This window comes from Pristiophorus japonicus, chromosome 5 (assembly GCF_044704955.1).
Source record: "Pristiophorus japonicus isolate sPriJap1 chromosome 5, sPriJap1.hap1, whole genome shotgun sequence".
Taxonomy (NCBI): Eukaryota; Metazoa; Chordata; class Chondrichthyes; family Pristiophoridae; genus Pristiophorus; species Pristiophorus japonicus.
Window position 1 is genome coordinate 199,421,723 of NC_091981.1, and position 24,135 is coordinate 199,445,857.

A 24,135-nucleotide genomic window follows, 5' to 3' on the forward strand; every position below is an offset into this window, starting at 1 on the left:
TGTTGCTTTATAAAATAAAATCTATCGGCCAACTGAGGTGAACTCCATTTCCTTCCTCATGGGATGACATACCCTAGTTCTGGTTCTACTTGTACTGTGGACCAGAGGGTGAAAAATCCATGATTAATATTAACCCTGACATTACAGCAATGTACTTGTATGTAACTTTTCTCATTTTATTCTCCCATTTCTATTCTGCAACCCACCCCCCCCCTCCCAATCACTATAAATCGCTATAAATGCCCTTAATTTGTCCTCAACAAATAAAAGTGATTAGATGATTGACAAGAGTCAAAAAAGGCCCTTAAAATAATTTTCAAATTGATTCTCCTGACAGCCTTTTACTACAGATTCTCCCCATAGTGCTGAGTTATTGCAGCTTTTCTTCAGCTTATCTTTGGACCAGCGATCATTTGGGCGAAATGTCCAAAGTAGTGCTCGGCGATAATCTGGGCCATAATCGGGCGCAAGTTTCCATTATGAGCACTATTCTCGGCCTTGCATGAGGATGACATCATTTAAAAAAAAAAAGTAGGCCAAGCGATGCAGCTCATTCAGCAATGCGAAAGTTGGGTCGGCAATAACTGGGCTATAATCGGGTGCTAGTTTCCACTTTTCAGCAAATATGGGCGATAGCCTGCATCTCAGCTCTTATATGAGCGCTAAATGGGCGATGATGTGCCGAAAGTCTAGCCCAATATGTTCTTTTACAAGGAACACTCGAGACAGTTTGGTAGTACACGCTCAATCGGACTGCAGTCTGTTAACTTTGTCCAAGGTTGCTGGGAATTTTCAAAGTTTTAGACTGTGACAAAAATGAATATTATCCATAGAGCTAAAAGCCATAGTTTTTAAAAATGAAACCATTGCCATCTTAAGACTTCTAGAGACACTGTTGTCTCTGCTACAGAAACAAGGCTGCTTGTTTTTGTTCAGGAAAATCAACTATGTTATAGATGGTTTGAACCAGGTATCAATAGAATTTGTCCAATCCCTATTGTGTGTCGAAATTGCATAATTTTGCTAAACCCAATCCTCATTACCACTCCTATTGGTCATCCTCGTGGATTTGTGTCTATAGGTTTTATAGAATCATAGAATGGTTACAGTACAGAAGGAGGCCATTTGGCCCATCGAACCTGTGCCTGCTCTCTGCAAGAACACTTCAGTTAGGCCCACTCCCTGCCCTTTCCCCGTAGCCCTGAAAATCATTTTCCTTCAGGTACTTATCCAATTCCTGTTTGAGAGCCACAATTGAATCTGCCTCCACCATTCTTTCAGGCAGTGCATTCCCGATGATAACAGCTCGCTGCGTAAAGAAGTTTTTTCTTGTGTCGCCTTTGGTTCTTCTGCGAATCACTTTCAATCTGTTCCTTCTGGTCCTCTACCCTTCTGCCAATGGGAACAGTTTCTCTAAGTCTAGATCCCTCATGATTTTGAACACCTCTAGTATCTGTTGTTCAGCTGTCAACCTTTATCTGACCACTCTTCAAGACAGTTGCCGACTTTTGAAAGGGATTGAGTTCTGCACATTGTGTGTGTTGGCAGTTCACATTGTCTTGCTGTGCCACAAAAGTTAAATTCAGTTCTGTAAATGCATGAATGCATAATTTACAAAATGGCTACATTCTGTACATTGAAGAACAACACTACTTATTTCCTTCCTGAGCGATACTTCATCTCAAGTTTTGTAAGAAGAATTCAAAAGGGTTTATCTGACTCTTTGTTTGATTAATTCCTTACACATTGGTTCCAGACTTTAACAACCAACTACTTGCATTTATATTGTGCCTTTAACACAGTAAAATGTCCCAAGTCGCTTCACAGGAGTGTTATCAAACAACATTTGACAAGCACCATATTTGGACTTTACAATACTGCTTCTTTTATTTGTGATTAAACTTGTTTAATTATCTTGTTTGAAAAGTGTCTGGCATATCTGATGTGTCTTTTGAAGTGATGTGACATGTAGTGGTATCTTGCATGCTATCCAGGAGCTAGTTTCCGGTCCTCAGGAGGATTGTTTGCCCTGAGGCATGCTATTTCCAATATTCCAAGCACACAAGATGTAAGTTTTAAGTCATGGGGAGCATGGGATTGTATGTGGAAGCTGTCTTTTTAAATGAGAATGAGGAAAACAGCCATCTGCTGTACCAAAAATAGAAAATACAGGAAACACTCAGCAGTTCAGTCAGCATATTTGAGGAGAACAGGTAAATTGCCATTTCAGGTATGAATTTGCTCAAGTTGTCAGGTTATTATACCATATTTTGCCTTGCTACCTAATCAGATTTATTAAAAGTTGTGGGGAGCAAGTAATTGTATCTCGGCTAACATTCTTAACGATGCTGTCAGTGCAGTTTTGAAATAAAGTAGTTTGGTTAGAAGTAGAATTGTAGGCCTCAATAGAAAGAGAGCCAAGTATACGTTGAAAGATGTTTTCTGGATTGCCAAGCTGTCAACTGAAAGGGGCTGATACAGAGAGAGAAACCAAATACTTCTCATCCAAACAGATGACTGGATTTTGCTCTCCCTGTATTTGTGATTATTGAGTTATTGTAATAATGCCAGCTTAGGAATTGAGATATTATAGTTCAGCATAGTTAGTCATAAGTTAAATATAGTAAGCTCGGCTCCCTTTGCCTCCACTTTTAAACTGATAATGTTCTATTATCAAATAGATGGTCAAGGGTAATCCCAAAATGGCATTTAGAGTATGCTGCGCCCTTCCTGTGCTTGAAAGTGCTTCAGCTTCCCATACACTGTCACAAGGTTCAGGATATTATCTTGGTATTTAATACTCCTGTTGACTGCTAGATTACTTTACAGTAATCTTCTGTAATAAGCACTTATATTCAAAATAAGCTCTATGTCTTTTTCTTGGAACGTGATACAGGACAGACATTGAATTAGAAGCAAACGCTCTGCTTGGAACTCCTTCATGGCAAACGAGCCAAAGGTGGGCAGAGGAAACGTTACAAGGACACCCTCAAAGCCTCCCTGATAAAGTGCAACATCCTCACTGACACCTGGAAGTCCCTGGCCAAAGACCGCCCTAAGTGGAGGAAGTGCATCCTGGACGGCGCTGAGCATCTTGAGTCTCATCGCAGAGAGCATGCAGAAATCAAGCGCAGACAGCGGAAGAAGCGTGCAGCAAACCAGTCCCACCCACCCTTTCCCTCAACGACTTCCTGTCCTACCTGTGACAGGGACTGTGACTCTCGTACTGGACTGATCAGTCACCTAAGGACTCCTTTTTAGAGTGGAAGCAAGTCTTCCTCGATTCCGAGGGACTGCCTATGATGATGATGAATTAGAAGTACAATTCTTCTGGGAAGCTTGTAAGAGTGAAGAGAAGTTCTACACTTTCGCCCCAGTTTACCAAGAATATTAAGTTTAACAAATATGACTTTGTCTCCATTCGCGATTGCCTTCTGCTTTATTGCATTTAGCCATCAGTTATCCAGAATACAAATGCAGATAGATATAATTAGGGACCTTTATACAAAATCTAGTGAGGTATGCATTGGAAGATGTTTCTGGATTTATAAAGGATATATATATGTGTGTTTGTGTGTGTGTGTGTGTCTGTATGGGCCCAAGTTTCCACAAGAAAAAAAACGTGCGCCCCTCCGAACTGGGCGCCCGTTTTTCGCGCCTAAAAAAATCCTCGGTATTCTCCACCTACTTGCAGGTCCTCTGGCTCTCGGCGCAGCCAGCACGAGCTGTGGGGGGGGCGGAGCCAGGTCCCTGCGCTGAAAACAGTGCCGGGACCTCTGCACATGCGCGCTACAGTCGGCACGCAAGTGCAGTAGCTCCAGGCGCTGAACTGTGTGGGAGGGGCCCGAAGCACGCAGCCCCTAGCCCTGGCTGAATGGCCTCACTGGGGCTGCGTGAATAAGGCTCCTTCCACGGCCAGCTCCTGCTCCCCGCCCCCCCCCCCGACTGGACCCGACACCCGCTTCCCTGCCTCCGGACCAGACCCGACACCTGCTCTCACCCCCCGCCGACCAGACCAACCCAACACCCGCTCCCCCCCCTTTCTCCCTCCCCCCCCCCTCTCTCTCCCTCCCCCCCCCTCTCCCTCCCCCTCTCTCTCTCTCTCTCTCTCTCTCTCTCTCTCTCTCTCTCTCTCTCTCTCTCTCTCTCTCTCTCTCTCTCTCTCTCTCTCTCTCCCGCTCAGCGACACGAACAGCTTTCTCCCCCCCCTCCCGCTCAGCGGCACGAACGGCTGCAGAATTCTCCCTGGCTGAAGCACTTTCACACAGGTAGGAAGATGGTTTATTTAATCTTTTCTTGGCTTATAAATGTTTATTCAGGTTGGATTTATTTGTAGAAGTATAAATGAGGATTTATTGTAGAATTTAATGAGTTCCCTTTCCCCCCCCCACCTCGTTCTGGACGCCTAATTTGTAACCTGCGCCTGATTTTTTAATGTGTAGAACAGGTTTTTTCAGTTCTACAAAAATCTTCACTGGCTCCATTCTACTTTAGTTTGGAGTATGTTTTCACTGTGGAAACTTTCAAATCAGGCGTCAGTGGCTGGACACGCCCCCTTTTGAAGAAAAAATTCTGTTCCAAAGTAGAACTGTTCTACCTGACTAGAACTGCAGAAAAAAAAAATGTGGAGAATTGCGATTTCTAAGATAGTCCGTTCTCCACCAGGCGCAAATCATGTGGAAACTTGGGCCCAGTGTATCACGGAGATACCAAATATCCCTGTCACCCAATGCTAGGATGGAGCTCATTCCCAATTTGTAAGGTGGTTCCAGTCACCATTAATTGGGTGACATTGTTCAATATCTTCATATAGGAAACCAAAATTGCTAAGAGACCATGCTTGCAGTTGAGCAGAACAGTAGGCAATATGTGAAAGGTAATGGAAATCTCAGGAAAAATGATCACTTATGCCCTCGTGCTTTCCAAATAGGATGCTAATCTTTATACAGTTAATTAAGTTGAAGTCTAAACATCATATCACATCCTGACATCTTAAGATTTATTGGCCTGTTTTCCATTCAGATTCTTGCACTATTATTAGCAGAGTGTTAGATAAAGAAAAATGCAGTAGTTATGTCACAAAAGATTGCAGTATTTGTAGAAAAGAAAATAGTTTTAAAAGTAATTTTCAACTTTCCCAGTTTGACTTTGATTTTTAAAAGTCCCTAGCCCATGACGAATCCAAGAGAAATAAGATTAATGCAGGATGTCAGACACACTTCTGCTCGGTATGGTTTTCATATTGGACATGCCTCAACGATGAACATGATAGTTAATTGATCCAGCTGCATTAAAGGAGAGGACAAGAAGATATGCCTTATTGAATTTAAAAAAATTAGATCAGCGTGGTTATGAATTCTTGGAGGCAGCTGCCATTAAGAAATTCATTAGTCCTTTTGTTTTGTCAGTGGTCCAGTGAGGAAAAGAAAAGTGTTGTATTGCAGGTAACCGTCAAGTCTTCACCCAAGTGTGATGCAAATATTTTTGTTCATATACCGAATACACCCAGCCTGCATTCTTGTTGCTGTTTGTTCACATTTCTTGTTTTGAAGAATGGATATTATTACATTGAAGGGGAAGGTGACTGATCGAAGAGAGCTTTTACAGCTTGAAACTGGAAGTTTAGAAAATTCACCAACCTTTCAATGGACAACAGAAGTCTACTTTTCTGCATCACCTGATTTCTGTTTTCTGACAACCGGGGACAATATGAAAAAATAATTTGAAAGTACTGCATTACATCTAATTGATTATGGATTGAAGTTAGTTCCTGCAAGGTGTAAATCTTGGGCCTGTAATATCAGGAAAGGATATCGATGGATAAAGTGGTAGCTTTTAATGTTGCAGAATACAGAAGATGAAAGCCCTTACTACCTTTAAGGTTTGTTGGTTACTACTGATGGTTTGAAAAGGACTGCTGCAAGATTGCTTGGTTGTTTTAATTGAAATGCTACTTGGATACTTTACTTTTCAAGACTGAGAACAAGTTGTAGAAGCGAGAGGAGGAACACTGAATCACAGATTTGCTTCTGCAGTGGGGTTGGTCATCGCAGGAATCCTCCTCCGTCGTCTTCTCCCAGTGGCTGAACAGTTCTTTCCAGAGTCGCAATGTGGATTCTGCCCACTAAGAGGCACAATGGACATGATCTTTGCTGCGCATCAAATTCAAGAAAAATGTTGGGAGCAGCACCAGCCTCTGTACATGGCCTTCTTCGGTCTCACAAAGGCCTTCGATACTTTCAGCCGAGAAGGATGATGGAGTGTCCTCCTCAAGTGCGACCAGCCCTCAAAAGTTTGTCATGATCCTCCGCCTGCTTCACGATGACGTGCAAGCCATGATCCTCACCAACGGATCCACCACAGACCCAATACACATGCGGACCAGGGTCAAGCAAGGCTCTGTCAACGAACTAATCTACAGAACAAATGGGAAACTGTTCAACCTCAGTCACCTCCAGTCCAGATCCAAGGTCGTCCCATCCTCTTTCATTGAATTACAGATGACGCTTGCGTTTGCGCTTACTCGGAGGTCGAACTCCAAACCATCATCAGCACCTTTACCAAAGCGTACGAGAGTATGGGCCTTAAACTAAGCATCCATAAGACAACGGTTCTCTACCAACCTGCCCCGGCCATAAAGTACTGCCCCCTGATTATCAAGATCCATGAAGAGGCCTTGGACAACATGGACCATTTTCCATACCTCGGGAGTCTACTGTCAACAAGGTCAGACGTCGATGACAAAGTCCAACATCGCCTTCAGTGTGCCAGTGCAGCCTTCGGTCACCTGAGGAAGAGAATGTTTGAAGACCAGGACCTCAAATTCGGCACCAAGCTCATGGTCTGCAGAGCAGTAGACCTATATGGCTCAGAGACATAGATTATGTGCAGCAGGCACCTCAAAGCATTGGAGAAGTACCACCAACGCTGCCTCCGCAAGATCCTGCGAAACCATTGGCAGGATAGGTGCATATTTTAAACCATAATTTAAAAAACTGTCAAAACTCGGAATTTTTTTTCTCAGATAGTTGTCAATTAAAACTAATTGAAATTAAAGTTATGGTGTGTTTTTTATTTTTTAATTGGTGTTATTGTTTGTTTTTTTCCTCAATTAATAGCAATGAGAACTCGTAGATACGGAGTTCCCATTGCTATTAATTGAGAATATTGTACCTGATTGGTTGAGCAGTCACACATGACTGCACCTTCTGTGTGGGAACCTGGAGGACGGGAGCGCAGTTCGCAGCGCAGGAAGAGAAGGCCTCCCCACCGGAATCTAAGGCGCCTCCGGCACCACAAGGTACTTTCAGAAAAATTCTCTGGTCGGAAGCAATTGCCCGCAGGAAGCCTCCGACCAGAATTTCAGGGCCAATCAAATCAAGAGTCAGTATGGTTTTATGAAAGGGAAATAGAGTTTGACAAATTTGCTAGAGTTCTTTGAGGATGTACAAGCAGAGTGGATAAAGGGGAACCACTAGATGTAGTGTATTTGGATTTCCAGAAGGCATTTGATAAGCTGCCACATAAAAAGTTACTACAAAAGATAAGAGCTCACGGGGTTGGGGGTAATATATTAGATGGATAGAGGATTGGCTAACTAACAGAAAGCAGAGAATTGGGATAAATGGATCATTTTCAGGTTGGCAAACTGTAATTAGCAGGGTGCCACAGGACTGAATCCTGGGGCCTCAACTATTTACAATCTATATTAATGATTTGGATGAAGGGACAGAGTGTCCTGTAGCCAAATTTGCTGATGATACAAAGATGGGAGGAAAAGCATGTGTGAGGAGGACACAAATAATCTGCAAAGGGATATAGATGGGTTAAGTGAGCGGGCAAAAATTTGGCAGATGGAGTATAATGTGGGAAAATGTGAGGTTATCCACTTTGGTAGGAAAAATAAAAAAAACAAGTCATCATTTAAATGGCGAGACTACAAAATGCTGCAGCACAGTGGGATCTGGGGGTCCTTGTACATGAAACACACAAAGTTAACATGCAGATACAGCAATTAGGAAGGCAAATGAAATGAAATGAAATGGAGTATAAAAGTAGGGAAGTCTTGTTACAACTGTACAGGGTGTTGGCAAGACCACACCTGGAGTACTGCATACGGTGTTGGTTTCCTCATTTAAGAAGGGATATATTTGCATTGGAGACAGTTCAGAGAATCTTCACTAGGTTGATTCCTGAGATGAAAGTGTTGTCTTATTAAGAAACATTGAGGAGATTGGGCCTATACTTATTGGCTACTGTTCGGGGGCCTATCGACTATTCTCACCAGTGACTTCTTTCCCTTATTATTTCTTATCTCCACCCAAACTGATTCTACATCTTGATCTTTTGAGCCAGTATCATTTCTCACTACTGCACTGATCTCATCCTTTATTAAGAGCTACCCCACCTCCTTTTCCTTTCTGCTTATCCTTTTGAAATGGCAAATACCCCTGAATATTCAGTTCCCAGCCTTCGTCACCTTGCAACCACGTCTCGATAATGGCTATCAGAACATACCCATTTATTTTTATCTGTACTGTCAACTCATCTATCTTGTTACAAATGCTGCGTGCATTCAGATAAAGAGCTTTTAATTTTGTCTTTTTACCATTTTTCTCTACACTGACTCTACTTTCTGGTGCATTGTTATGTTTGTATACTCTTCTGTCACATTTTGGTTATCATGCCTTCTCCTTTCTCTTTGACTTTTTACATTTCCCCTTACCTGAACCCCCCCCCCCCCCACTATTTAGTTTAAAGCCCTATCTACAACCCTAGTTATTCGTCTCGCCAGGACACTGGTCTGTGCATTGTTCAAGTGAAGCCCGTCCCAATGGAACAGTTCCCTCTTTCCCCATGAATCAAAACTCATTTTTCCCATACCAATCTTTGAGCCACGCATTCATCTCTCTGATCTTATTCACTCTGTGCCAATTTGCTCGTGGCTCAGGTAGCAATCCAGAGATTATTACATTTGTGGTTCTGTTTTATAATTTAGTCACTAGCTGTTCATATTCCCTCAGCAGAACCACTTTCTTGACCTACCTATGTCATTGGTACCGACATGGAACACGACAACTGAATCTTTCTTCTCGCATTCCAAATTCCTCTCCAGCCCAGAGATGTCCTTAACTCTGGCATTGGGCAGGGAACACAGCCTTTGGGATTCACGCTCTCGGCTGCGGAGAACAGTATCCCCCTAACTATACTGTCCCATACCACTATTACATTTCTTTTTACTCCCCAACTTGAATGGCCCTCTTTACCATGGTGCTGTGGTCAGTTTGCTCATCTTCCCTGCAGTCCCTGCTCTCATCCACACAGGCTGCAAGAATCTCGTACCAGTTGGACAAGTGCAAGCGCTGATGCTACCTTCTGGATCTGCATACCTGCCTCACTTGTAGTCACGCCTGACCACGGACCATATTTGAAGTATTTAAGCTCAGGGGTGTGATTGCCTCCTGGAACAAAGTGTCCAAGTAACTCTTCTCCCTCTCTGATGTATTGCAGTGTCTGAAGCTCCGACTCCAGCTCATCAACTCTGAGCTGAAGTTCCTCGAGCTGCTAACACTTACTGCAGATGTGATCGCCATGGATCACCCTGGTGTCCATCAGCTCCCACATGCTGCAGCTGCAACACCTCACCTCACCGTCCTGCCATCTCTATTGTATTTTATTTAACTATTTAAGTTTTCAAGTTTTGAAATAACAATTATCTATGTATAGTTTTTAATCTGTAATCACGGCTCTTAATTTAAACCAATGCCCCAAGTTTAGAAAAAAGTGGGAAGTACTCACCAACCAATCACTTATCTGCTTTGATTTCCCCCCCCCCCCCCCCCACCCCCAGCTGCTCCCGCTCTCGGTGCTGGTATCGGGTGCTCCTCTTTAAGTTCCCTGCTGTTCCCGTGAGCTAGTTAAATTAGAATCAGGTAGCAAAGAAGGAAACTAAATCAGATTCAAATATTTACATGGAATGAAACAAAGAAAGAATTTGCATTTATTTACTCCCTTTTGTAACCTCAGTATGTTCCTTCCAATGTGCTTTGCAGCTACTGAAGTACTTTTGAAGAGTAGTCACTGTTATAATGGGAAATGGGCAGTCAATATGTGCACAGCAAGGGCCGACAGAGGACAATGTGATAATGACCAGATAACCTGATGGAAGAATCTCCTTCTCCACCCATCTGTTAATCATGCTTTTGTGCTTTAGGAGTTACAGGCCTAAAATCTGGCAGAAAATTGGGTATTGCTAGTTTGTCTGTCCTTTACATAATTAACACTCCATAAGAAACTGAACTGTCGTTCACTTAGTCTGTTGCAAAAGCTATATTATGTATATGAAGTTGAATTTTCCAGTAATAATTGCATCACATTCATAATATCACTATCATTAAACTTTTAGTTTTTGTTTTATGTATTTATTACATAACTTTGGTTTCAAGTTTGTTTCCCATGCAGAAACAAACTTGAAACGAAACAAAACCACCCTAAGAAGTTCACAGCACCTGTTGTAGAAAATATGTTACTCTGAAATGGTTGTCCGGGCTATAACTTAATAGTATGGTTTGGAAAACAGTAATAAATACCTCTTAAATTTTTCTCTCAATTCGTGGTATAATCTGAACACCTCGATTTAATTAACTACCTTGCAATCAATTCTATATATCTATTATTCTGTACGGTGTACAGTTTGGGGTCTAGATGAAGATCAGAGTGTGGAAAATAAAGCTTAGCACTTAGTCATCTGAAGTCTGAGATGTTTGCATTTTTAGTGTATGCATGTGTGTGTGTGTGTGTTGTATTTACTGACACTGCAAAAATAACATTGAAAAATCAAAGTACATTTTAAATAGCTATCAAGCAACAAGTTCAAGGCAGTGATGTAGAAAATATGAAGGTGGTTAATTTTTGTACTTTGTTGGTATCTGAACCTATAGATTAGATTAGTTTGTCAGAACTTCGCTACCAAGTTTGTATATAACACTTCAGCAACTGCACTGTAAAGTGCTTTGTCATGTCCTGAGGATATGAAAGGTGCTATATGAATGCAAGATCTTCGTTCTTTCTAGATCTGGTGACCAACCTCTAATCACTCACAGCTATCTGCTGTTCTCTAAAAGGACACAATGGAGCTATCATTTGATGGATCTCCCATAGTATTGCACGTAATAAGCCAGAGTATGTGATATTTTATAACAGGATCTTATACTATATTACACACATTCTGTTATTGGGGTTCCTAATTTATGGTAACTCATTGTATTGTTATTAAGTCTGTTTTGTTTTTTTGTCTGCTGTCTTTGAAATTTCCCTGAACTATAAGAGAAAATGTGTTTTAGAATGTATTGTCAGGATAGGTTTTGTGTTCTGCTCTGTGTTTGCTAAGTATTTAAACAATATTACTTCATTTTGAACTACTGTATAACTGGAAGTATTATGGGTTTGCTTACCCCGTCAATGTGCTGTTACGTTTTTGGGTTTTTATTCTAGCTATTTCCTTGGATTCAGTATTGTCGTCACTCCCGTAAACAGAACCCGTGTCTCTTATGATCTAGAGTGAACTTTAATCTGCTGAATATCTAGGTAAATGATAGCAAGACCCAGAGGTCATAAGAGAATCCTTATTCAGTATATCAGCTACTGGAATGCTGAACGTGATTCTCCTCTTTTTGAACAGTGAACAAAATATACACAATACCAGACCAGGAGTCTGGTTCAGAGCCTGTCTCTTGGGCTGGTAAGAGTGCACATTTTATTTGAAAAGAACAGTTGAATGCAGAATAAACTATAGAACAGTGAATCACACTCTGCCACCCTCCTTGACACACAAAATAATAAAATTGCCACTAGCTTTTTCTCTGAATGTAGACTTTCAATGGAAGTTTACTTGCTGTCACTGCAATCTGGCTCGCTTCCTTGTTGAACTGGCACAAACATTAAACTCTGGCTGTGAAGCTGACTTTGGCCATCGATTTTCCCCACAGACAAGCTTAACCACAGATGTGATTCAAATCCTTTTGAAGTTATACCAAAACAGCAGGTAATAGTTGACTACACATCTCATTATTAAATTAGATCAACAGCTATTCACAGAAGGCTCGATTTCTCTTGGCTGTATTGAATGGATAGCCAGTCTTTGATGGCAAAGATGTCTGTGATTGAATCCGACAGCTTTGGCCATTTACACAATTCAGACTTTAAATAGCCTATTGCTTTTTTTCAAAATGTTCACGTGAAATCACTTCTAGGTCACCACTTTCTATGTTGACAAACCTAGAACTGCAAAATTGAATCCAGTTGGAGGGCTTGGACTCTATGGAGTCCTCACTAGTCTGTTAAAATGTTCTAGAAAGAGAAATGCAGGGCAGGAGTAAAGCAATTGAGGCAAATGTATGGAAGCAGTCGTGCTGAAAAAAAATAGATTTAGTAAAGCTATTTGTGCAGAAGATATGTGGGAATTGATGGTTTTAATGAATTCAGAAAACTAAGGTTTGAAATTCAACGGATGGATAGTTCCGTAAAGTTAATAAGGTGATAAAACAATCTCTAATCCAGGTTTAAACTTCTAGTGAGATCTTGTGATTCTGCAACACTGATTTTCATTTAACTGTGCGTACCTTTTGCAAAGGGGTTTGACTATCGCACTGCTCAGTCACCCTAAGATGGGGCTGGGGCGTTTTGCTGAGTCACCGGAGAATGGAGGGGCTACCGTTACTGATGTGACAGGTGTAGGACACCGGCTTATGTGGTGGATGAGGAAGCCAAGAAGTTCCTAATGACTGTGATGGTGCATGTAGGAGTAAAGGTGAGACCTGAAATATTGGGTAGTCGACGGTCCACTGCAGCTAATCAAATTCTGGGGGGTGGGGGGATGGGGGATTGCCCTCCGCCCTGTTTTGAGCAGATACTTCAAATTATTTGAATTATTACCGCCCGGCGGGAGATGGGCAGTGGCGGGAAATTCAGCTCTTTCACTTTGACGCGGTGTAGAGGCGGGTTCAGGTCGGGAGCAGGACGGTGATGACGTCAGCGCAACGTGGCAATGTCCCTCCCTTTTAGTTAAGGGGGAGGGATGCTGCGAGTCCTAGTGAGGCCTCTGTGGCGCCCGCTGGGACACCATGGAACGGTTTGGCTGGGCCAGCGGCCCGGCACCTAAGAGGGAGTGCCGGGCTGCCTGTTGGTGGTCTAGCTGACCCCGCAGTCGCCACAGTCGGTCGACAATTAAAAGAAAATGGTAGCCGTGGTGGTGCGTCATCCCCTTTAAGGGCGGCCGCACTGCCCAGCCTCCAGCAGCTTCCTGCCTCATGGAGCTGTCGGGGACGGCGACTAGCGGTGGCCGTGCTTATGCAGGGCGGAAAAGGGGTTGTCGCCGGGTGGTAAGGGGTCAGCGCACGGCTGACTGGTCGGATCACCAGGCAGGGCAGAAAGTCTGGGTGCGCGGTAACCCGTTTCCGCCGCCGCTAGCTTGGGGGCAATTGTGGATGGGGTCTCACCCTTCACCTGCCCCCGGTCGGTAAGGCCTTAAAAAAGGGACAATTTCTGGCCCCAAGTTACCTTGGGTTTTCCTTGCAACTGGATCAAGAGCTCGGTTAGCCAAGAATGTGGTATTGTGATTGTCCAGCTGCTTCGCCACTACAAAATATATATGCGCAGGCATTTTTCAGCCCTTGCATTTTCTTTGCAGTGTGATCAAATTGCTTCCGGGTCATTTTATGTGAAATTTACCCTAATTTCTTGTACTTTACATGTTTGTTGACTGAGAAACTTGCACTTCAAATATTTTTGTTGATTACCAAGAGGTTTTTTTACATAGTTTTCAGTGAATTGCTGAAATTTTGCTCCAACGTGAATTTCAGGAGAAGTGATTTGGTATCCCTGGAATGTTTTGAGTAGTCTGTCTTGTGAACATTTTGTGGATGTTGCGTATTTGGATTTTAGCAAGGCTTTTGATGAGGTCTGACCTGGCAGACTGATCAGGAAAGTAAAAGTCCATGGGATCCAGGGCAAAGTGGCAAGTTGGATCCAAAATTGGCTCAGAGGCAGGAGCAAAGGGTAATGGTTGATGGGTGTTTTTGTGACTGGAAGGCTGTTTCCGTGGGGTTCCACAGGGCTCAGTACACGGTCCCTTGCTTTTTGTGGTATATATCAATGATTTAGATTTGAATAAAGTGGGTATGATTAAGACATTTTGCAGATGATACAAAAAGTGGCTGTGTGGTTGATGGTGAAGAAAGGTGTAGACTGCAGGAAAATATCAATGAACTGGTCAGGTGGGCAGAATAGTGGGAATTCAATCCTGAAGTGTGAGGTAATTCATTTGGGGATGGCTAACAAGGCAAGGTAATACACATTAAATGGTAGGACACACAAGTGTAGAGGAACAAAGGGACCTTGAAGTGCATGTCTACAGATCCCTGAAGGTAGCAAGCCAGGTAGATAAGGTGGTTAAGAAGGCATATGGAATGCTTGCCTTTATTAACTCAGGCATAGAATACAAGAGCAGGGAGGTTGTGCTTGAACTGTATAAAACACTAGGCCACAGCTTAGAGTACTGCGTGTGCAGTTCTGGTCACCACGTTACAGGAAAGATGTGATTGCACTGGAAAGGGCACAGAGAAAATTTTCAAGAATGTTGCCTGGACTGGAGAATTTTGGCTATGAGGAAAGATTGGATAGACTGGGTATGTTTTCTTTAGAATAGAGGAGGATGAGGAGAGACCTTATTGAGGTGTACATAAGAACATAAGAACATAAGAAATAGGAACAGGAGTAGGCCATACGGCCCCTCGAGTCTGCTCCGCCATTCAATAAGATCATGGCTGATCTGATCATGGACTCGGCTCCACTTCCCCGCCCGCCCCCCATAACCCCTTATCGTTGAAGAAACTGTCTATTTCTGTCTTAAATTTATTCAATGTCTCAGCTTCCACAGCTCTCTGAGGCAGCGAATTCCACAGATTTACAGCCCTCGAAGAGAAGAAATTTCTCCTCATCTCTGTTTTAAATGGGTGGCCCCTTATTCTAAGATCTAGTTCTAGTCTCCCCCATTAGTGGAAACATCCTCTCTGCATCCACCTTGTCAAGCCCCCTCATAATCTTATATGTTTCGATAAGATCACCTGTCATTCTTTTGAATTCCAATGAATAGAGGCCCAACCTGCTCAACCTTTCCTCCATAAGTCAACTCTCATCCCTGGAATCAACCTAGTGAACCTTCTCTGAACTGCCTCCAAAGCAAGTATATCCTTTCGTAAATATGGAAATCAAAACTGCATGCAGTATTCCAGGTGTGGCCTCACCAATACCTTATATAACTGTAGCAAGACTTCCAAATAACTTGCTCTTTGATTTTTTTTTTCTGCCGAAGTACATAACCTCACACATTGTCCGACATTTACTCCATCTACCAAATGTTTGCCCACTCACTTAGCCTGTCTATGTCCTTTTGCAGATTTTTTGAGTCCTCCTTACACATTGCTTTTCCTCCCATCTTTGTATCATCAGCAAACTTGGCTACGTCACACTCAGTCCCTTCCAAGTCGTTACTATAGATTGCAAATAGTTGGGGTCCCAGCACTGATCCCTGCAGCATCCCACTAGTTACTGGTTGCCAACCAGAGAATGAGCCATTTATCCTGACTCTCTGTTTTCTGTTAGTTAGCCAATCCTCTATCCATGCTAATATATTACCCCCAACTCCGTGAACTTTTATCTTGTGCAGTAACCTTTTATGTGGTACCTTGTCAAATGCCTTCTGAAAGTCCAAATACACCACATCCACTGGTTCCCTTTTATCCACCCTGTTCGTTACATCCTCGAAGAACTCCAGCAAATTTGTCAAACGTGACTTCCCTTTCATAAATCCATGCTGACTCTGCCTGACAGAATTTTGCTTTTCCAAATGTCCTGCTACTGCTTTAATAATGGACTCCAACCTTTTCCCAACCACAGATGTTAGGCTAACTGGTCTATAGTTTCCTGCTTTTTATCTGCCTCCTTTTTTAAATAGGGGCATTACATTTGCAGTTCTCCAATCTGCTGGGAACTCCCCAGAATCCAGGGAATTTTAGTAAATTACAACCAGTGCATCCAAAATCCCTGCCGCTACTTCTCAAGACTCCAGGATGCAAGCCATCAGTTCCGGGGATTTATCTGCCTTTAGCCCCACTATCTTACTGAGTACCACCTCCTTAGTGATTATGTTAAGTTCCTCTCCACCCCCCCCCATAGTCTCTTGACTATCCACTGTCGGAATATTGTGTGTGTCCTCTACCCTAAAAACTGATACAAAATATTTGTTCAGAGTTTCTGCCATCTCCATGTTCCCATTACTAATTCCCTGGTCTCATCCTCTAAGGGACCAACATTTACTTTAGCCACTATTTTTTTCCTTTTTATATACCTATAGAAACTCTTGCTATCTGTTTTTATATTTTGTGCTAGTTTACTTTCATAGTCTATCTTCCCTTTCTTAATCATTTTTTTAGTTCTTTGCTGGCTTTTAAAAGCTTCCCAGTCTTTTGTCCTCCCACTAGTTTTGGACACTTTGTATGCCCTTGTTTTTAGTTGGATACCGTCCTTTATTTCTTTAGTTAGCCACGGATGGCTATCTTTTCTCTTACACCCTTTCCTCCTCACTGGATTATATTTTTCTTGAGAGTTGTGAAATATCTCCTTAAATGTACACCACTGTTCATCAACGGTCATACACTTTAATCTATTTTCCTAGTCCACTTTACCCAACTCTGCCCTCATACCTTCATAGTCTCCTTTATTTAAGCTTAGTACACTGGTTAGAGATCCAACTTTCTCACCCTCCATTTGAATTTGAAATTCAGTCATGCTATGATCACTAATTCCAAGGGGATCCTTTATTAGGAGTCTCATTACACAGGGCCAGATCTAAGATAGCTTGCCCCCTGGTTGGTTCCATTACATACTGCTCAAGGAACCTGTCCCTTATGTACTCTATGAACTCCTCAAGGATACCCTGACCAATTTGATGTGTCCAATCAATATGGAGGTTAAAATCACCCATGATTATTGCAAAATTATGAGGCCTATAAAATTGAGAGGCCTAGATAGAGTGGCTAGGAAGGATCTATTTCCCTTAGCAGAGGGGTCAACAACCAGAGTTATAGATTGAAAGTAATTGGTCGGAGGTTTAGAGGGGATTTGAGGGGGAGGTCTGGAACTCATTGCCTGAAAAGATGATAGCAACAGAAACTCTCACCACATTTTAAAAAGTACTTGGGAATGCACTTGAAGTGCCGTAACCTACAAGGCTACGGACCAAGAGCTGGAGAGTGGGATTAGGCTGGATATCTCTTTGTCGGCTGACGCGGACACGATGGGCAGAAATGGCCTCCTTCCTCCCGTGCTGTAAATTCCTATGATTCTATTTTAGATGTATATAACCTTTTGAGTTAATTTTTTCCTGCTTTTGGTTCTTTTTCCATGCATATTTCTAATGGAAATTATCAAAGAAATATTCGTCAATAAAGCTCCAGAATATCTAATCCAATCTAGGAATACATGTTATATTTTTAAAGCTCTTGCACATCCAACTCGATGATGAATAATTAGTTATTTATTGGACATTTGTTTTGTTTTGCTTTTCTAGCCCAGATCTGGTAACTTTGAAATACTGAGGCATCATTTCTCCGTGTTTATAATAAAAAGAGAAAATGCTGGAAATACTCAACAGGTCAGGCAGCATCTATGGCGGGGGAAACAGTTAACGTTTCGGGTTGATGACCCTTTGTCAGAAATGGAAAACGTTAGAGATGTAACAGGTTTTTAAGCAAGTGCAGGTGCAGGGAAAGGGGGGTGGGGTTGATAGAGTGGAAGGCAGAAGAGATTAAGAGATAAAAGGAATGATGGGGTGCAAGGCAAAAGGAGCTGGTAATGGGACGTTAAGAAACAAAAGATGAGTCTAGATAGGATGTAAATGTCAGAATCATCAACAGCTGCCGTGGGAAAAAGAGAAAAAAAAGGGGGCAGAGGTTATGATTTGAAATTGTTGAACTCTATTGAGTCTAAAAGGCTGTAAAGTGCCTATACGAAAGATGAGGTGCTGTTCCTAGAGCTTGCGTAGAGCTTCATTGGAACAGTGCAAGAGGCCGAGGACGGAGAGATCAGAGATCTGTGTTTACCCTCTTCAATTTATTTAGTAGAACATCTCCCACTAATTGGGTGACCTTTGTTTCTAAAATTATTTAATGTTGTGTAACATATTTAGATGCCCTCAAGATGACAACTTCTGTTTTAATAAGCTGCTTTCTACATTCTGATTATGGATAACTAATGTACAGCAGTCACTCGCTCAACTTCTTAACCTGGGAGTAATTATAAAAGGTTACGATGTTTATTGTAGCAGATTAAAGTGTACTCCTCAAGGAAGAACTGGCCCCTCGGGTTGGAAGTTGTCTGTCCCAGCTGTATGCTAGTTGGGGTAATAAGGCCTTCATTTAAATGTTAATTTACTACTAGTGCTGTTCATTGTTTTAATAGCGGAACAATGCTAATGCGACGCCCATGAAGGGAGATTCGTCAAAAAAAAAGCTTTAGCCAGAAGGCTTTTAGTTGGAATCATTCCTCCAATTGGTGCTAAAGTCCAGGACTGCAGCTGTTCAGGGGGAAGGGGAGAGGAACAGAGTTTGAGCTTGTGTTGTTGCATCTGTACCTATCTTGGTAAGTAATTCTATTAACGCCCTTACTTGAGCCTTGTAGATAGTGGAGAGCTTTGAGGGGGCAGGAGGTGAGCTTACCCAGCCTTTACCCTGCTTCCTTGCTTTCGTAGAAGGGACTTAGTGTAACGTAGCCAAGTTTGCTGAAGATACAAAGATGGGAGGAAAAGCAATGTGTGAGGAGGACACAAAAAAATCTGCAAAAGGACAGAGGCGAAGTGAGTGGGCAAAAATTTGGCAGATGGAGTATAATGTTGGAAAGTGTGAGGTCATGCACTTTGGCAGAAAAAAATCAAAGAGCAAGTTATTATTTAAATGGAGAAAGATTGCAAAGTGCCGCAGTACAGCGGGACCTGGAGGTACTTGTGCACTTGTGCATGAAACACCAAAGGATAGTATGCAGGTACAGCAAGTGATCAGGAAGGCCAATGGTATATTGGTCTTTATTGCAAAGGGAAATGGAGTACACAAGCCGCGAGGCCACACCTGGAATATTGCATGCAGTTTTGGTTTCCATATTTACGAAAGGATATACTTGCTTTGGAGGCAGTTCAGAGAAGGTTCACTAGGTTGATTCCAGGGATGAGGGAGTTGACTTATGAGGAAAGGTTGGGCCTCTACTCATTGGAATTCAGAAGAATGAGAGGTGATCTTATCGAAACGTGTAAGATTATGAGGGGACTTGACAAGGTGGATGCAGAGAGGATGTTTCCACTGATGGGGGAGACTAGAACTATAGAGGGCATGATCTTAGAATAAGGACGCCCATTTAAAACAGATGAGGAGAAATTTCTTCTGAGGGTTGTGAATCTGTGGAATTCGCTGCCTCAGAGAGCTGTGGAAGCTGAGACATTGAATAAATTTAAGACAGAAATAGGCAGTTTCTTAACGATAAGGGATTATGGAGAGTGAGTGGAGAAGTAGAACCGAGTCCATGATCAGATCAGCCATGATCTTACTGAATGGCGGAGCAGGCTCGAGGGGCCGTATGGCCTACTCCTGTTCCTATTTCTTATGTTCTTATGTAGCCACATTGCACTTATCGCTGGCCCAGTTAAATCTCTGGTCAATGGTGACCCCCTGGATGTGTATGATGGGGGACTCGGTGATGGTTGTGTAGTTGAAGTTAAAGGGAAGACAGTTGGGCTTGGAGATGGTCATTTCCTATGTGAATATTACCTGCTACTCCTGAATTGCTACTTGTTAGCTCAATCTTGGATGTTTTCCAGTTCTTGGTGCAGGTCTTCATGGGTTGCTTCATTATAAAAAGTAGTGTGAATGGAGCTGAGCATTGTGGGATCAACAGCAAATAGCCCTATTCCTGATCTTATCGCGGAGGGAAACCACTTGCGTGAGGAAATCCTGCAGTGCTGTCCTGGGGCTCCAGTGATTGGCCTCCAGCGACCACAATTGCTGTATTGGCGGGGGTGGAGGATGTTTTAAGGTATAATGTATTCATACAAACAGAACAGGCTGGAAATAGTTAGTAGATCAGTCAGTGTTTGTGGAGACAGAAACAAATGTTTAAGGTCAATGACTTTCATCAGAACTGGAAGATATCCGATGAACAGCTTTTAAGCAAGTACCGAGACAGGGAAATGTCTGCAATAGGATGGAGGCCAGGTGTGATTAAATGATAAAAGGGGTTGTTACACTCATAATAAATGGTGAGACTGAGAACTGTGTGTAATGAGCATGTGTGACCTTAGCTCCTTTATTACAATTCCAGAATACAGGTACCTCGTGGGTGGCCTGCTTATATACTGTGCTCCCAAGGGATGCTGGGATCCCTTGGGACTCCAACAGGTGGGCCCTCTGGTGGTCAGGTGTAATGCAAGTTACAAAGGGTTAAATACAGAACAGGGGTGATGATGCAATACTGAAGGAGATGATAATGGGACAAGTATAGCAGCAAAAGCTGAGTCCGGAGTAAGTCTGAAAGAGGATTTGCCAATGTGCAGTATGGCAAAACTAGGCAGAAACACTAGAAATTGAGTGTAATATCTCCAAGTTTGCAGATGACACTAAACTTGGTGGCGGTGTGATTTGTGCGGAGGACACTAAGAGGCTGCAGGGTGACTTGGAGAGGTTAGACGAGTGGGCAAATACATGGCAGATGCAGTATAATGTGGATAAATGTGAGGTTATCCACTTTGGGGGCAAAAACACGAAGGCAGAATATTATCTGAATGGCGGAAGATTAGGAAAAGGGGAGGTGCAACGAGACCTGGGTGTCATGGTTCATCAGTCTTTGAAAGTTGGCATGCAGGTACAGCAGGCTGTAAAGAAGGCAAATGGTATGTTGGCCTTCATAGCAAAGGGATTTGAGTCTAGGAGCAGGGAAGTCTTGCTGCAGTTGTACAGGACCTTGGTGAGGCCCCACCTGGAATATTGTGTTCAGTTTTGGTCTCCTGATCTGAGGAAGGACGTTCTGGCTATTGAGGGAGTGCAGCGAAGGTTCACCAGACTGATTCCAGGGCTGGGCTGTCATATATGGAGAGACTGGATCAACTGGGCCTTTATTCACTGGAGTTTAGAAGGATGAGAGGGGATCTCATAGAAACATATAAGATCCTGACTGGACTAGACAGGCTAGATGCAGGAAGAATGTTCCCGATGTTGGGGAAGTCCAGAACCAGGGGACACAGTCTTAGGATAAGGGGCAGGCTGCTTAGGACTGAGATGAGGAGAAACTTCTTCACTGAGTTGTTAACCTGTGGAATTCCCTGCCGTAGAGAGTTGTTGATGCCAGTTCATTGGATATATTCAAGAGGGAGTTAGATATGGCCCTTACGGTTAAGGGGATCAAGGGGTATGGAGAGAAAGCAGGAAAGGGGTACTGAAGGAATGATCAACCATGATCTTATTGAATGGCAGTGCAGTCTCGAAGGGCCGAATGGCCCACTCCTGCACCTATTTTCTATGTTTCTATGAGAAACAGAGAATGCCAAATACATTAATTTTGCATGAGATCACATCTTGAAAGTTTGTTTGCAGTGGATTAATTCTAAAAGTCACATTTTGACTCGAATGTTACACCCTCCAGATGATGACTCATTTTTAAATATGGTTTCATGAATAGGAAACAACCTTCTGGTACCTTCAAATGGCCATATACAGTAAATGGCAGTGGGCTGCTCGATCTTTGGGCCATTGTCATTGAAACCATTGTCCATGAATAGGTACTTCCTGCTTGGAGTATCTGGTAGTATTCAAGGTCAGAAATTCCAGCTGAATTTCTTTTTCCCCCTCTGCACCTTCCGTAGCCTGAGACCAGTTGTGCTACCCAACTTCTATTCTGGCAGAGATCAACCAACTTGCTTAAATAAGGGATCAAACAAACCGAGACCTGGTTATTCAACTAGGTAGAAACCCTGTCCGGTGAATGTGATGACATGCTATTCTCAGTTCAAGACCTCCATACATGTTCCAGGAGCCCATTCAATGAAATTGGGAAACCAGGCAGGTCTCGTCAAGATGATGATGCAGCTGCAACAATGGCAATGTTCCATCACCGTTAATGCAGAAAAATGTCCCAAGGTGTTTCACAGAAATGTCATCAGCAAAAATTGATGCGGAGCCAAAGAAGGAGATTTTAGACTCGTGCAGCACAGCTTTTGGCCCATTGTGCCTATGGCAGTTGTTTTAAACATAGAAACATAGAAAATAGGTGCAGGAGTAGGCCATTCGAGCCTTCACCACCATTCAATAAGATCATGGCTGATCATTCACCTCAGTATTCCTTTCCTGCTTTCTCTCCATACCCGTTGATCCCTTTAACTGTAAGGGCCATATCTAACTCCCTCTTAAATATATCTAACGAACTGGCATCAACAACTCTCTGCGGTAGAGAATTCCACAATTCCACAGGTTCACAATTCTCTGAGTGAAGAAGTTTCTCCTCATCTTGGTCCTAAATGGCTTCCCCCTTATCCTTAGACTGTGACCTCTGGTTCTGGACTTCCCCAACATCGGGAACATTCTTCCTGCATCTAATCTGTCCAGTCCCGTCGGAATTTTATATGTTTCTATGCGATCCCCTTGTCATTCTTCTAAACTCCAGTGAATACAGGCCCAGTCGATCCAGTCTCTCCTCATGTGTCAGTCCTGCCATCCCGGGAATCAGTCTGGTGAACCTTCGTTGCACTCCCTCAATAGCAAGATCATCCTTCCTCAGATTGGGAGACCAAAATTGAACACACTATTCCAGGTCAGGCCTCACCAAGGCCCTGTACAACTGCAGTAAGACCTTCCTGCTCCTATACTCAAATCCCCTAGCTATGAAGGCCAACATGCCATTTGCCGCCTTCACCGCCTGCTGTACCTGCATGCCAACTTTCAGTGACAGATGTACCATGATACCCAGGTCTCGTTGCACCTCCCCTTTTCCTAATCTGTCACCATTCAGATAATAGTCTTTCTTCATGTTTTTGCCACCACAGTGAATAACCTTTTATCCACATTATACTTCATCTGCCATGCATTTGCCCACTCGCCTAACCTGTCCAAGTCACCCTACAGCCTCTTGGCATCCTCCTCACAGCTCACACTGCCACCCAGCTTAGTGTCATCTGCAAACTTGGAGATATTACACTCAATTCCTTCCTCCAAATCATTGATGTATATTGTAAATAGCTGGGGTCCCAGCACTGAGCCCTGCGGCACCCCACTAGTCACTGCCTGCCATTCTGAAAAGGACCCATTTATCCCGACTCTCTGCTTCCTGTTTGCCAACCAATTCTCTATCTATGTCAATACATTACCCCCAATACCATGTGCTTTAATTTTGCACACCAATCTCTTGTGTGGGACCTTGTCAAAAGCCTTCTGAAAGTCCAAATACACCACATCCACTGGTTCTCCCTTGTCCACTTTACTAGTTACATCCTCAAAAAATTCTAGAAGATTTGTCAAGCATGATTTCCCTTTCATAAATCCATGCTGACTTGGATCCTGTCACTGCTTTTCAAATGCACTGCTATTTCATCTTTAATAATTAATTCCAACATTTTCCCCATTACCGATGTCAGACTAACCGGTCTATAATTCCCTGTTTTCTCCTTTTTTAAAAAGTTGTGTTACATTAGCTACCCTCCAGTCCATAGGGACTGATCCAGAGTCGATATACTGTTGGAAAATGATCACCAATGCATCCACTATTTCTAGGGCCACTTTCTTAAGTACTCTGGGATGCAGACTATCCGGCTCTGGGGATTTATCGGCCTTTAATCCCATCAATTTCCCTAACACAATTTCCTGACTAATAAGGATTTCCTTCAGTTCCTCCTTCTCGTTAGATCCTCAGTCCCCTAGTATTTCCGGAAGGTTATTTGTGTCTTCCTTCGTGAAGACAGAACCAAAGTAGTTATTCAATTGGTCTGCCATTTCTTTGTTCCCATTATAAATTCACTTGAATCTGACTGCAAGGGGCCTACGTTTGTCT

The 24,135-nt window shown here is 42.8% G+C and overlaps 1 protein-coding gene across 7 annotated transcripts in view; it reads left to right on the plus strand.

Moving 5' to 3' along the window:
- Positions 1-24,135, plus strand: part of tpk1 (thiamin pyrophosphokinase 1) — a 691,620-nt gene that overhangs the window by 20,485 nt on the left and 647,000 nt on the right. The window contains exon 1 of one of the 7 annotated variants that reach the window (XM_070881205.1): positions 18,678-18,696. The exons of the other annotated variants lie outside the window; for them this stretch is intronic. The gene's annotated coding sequence lies outside the window, so the exon portion shown is untranslated. Of the gene's footprint in view, positions 1-18,677; positions 18,697-24,135 lie in introns of those variants that run through there. 7 annotated transcript variants of the gene reach the window in all.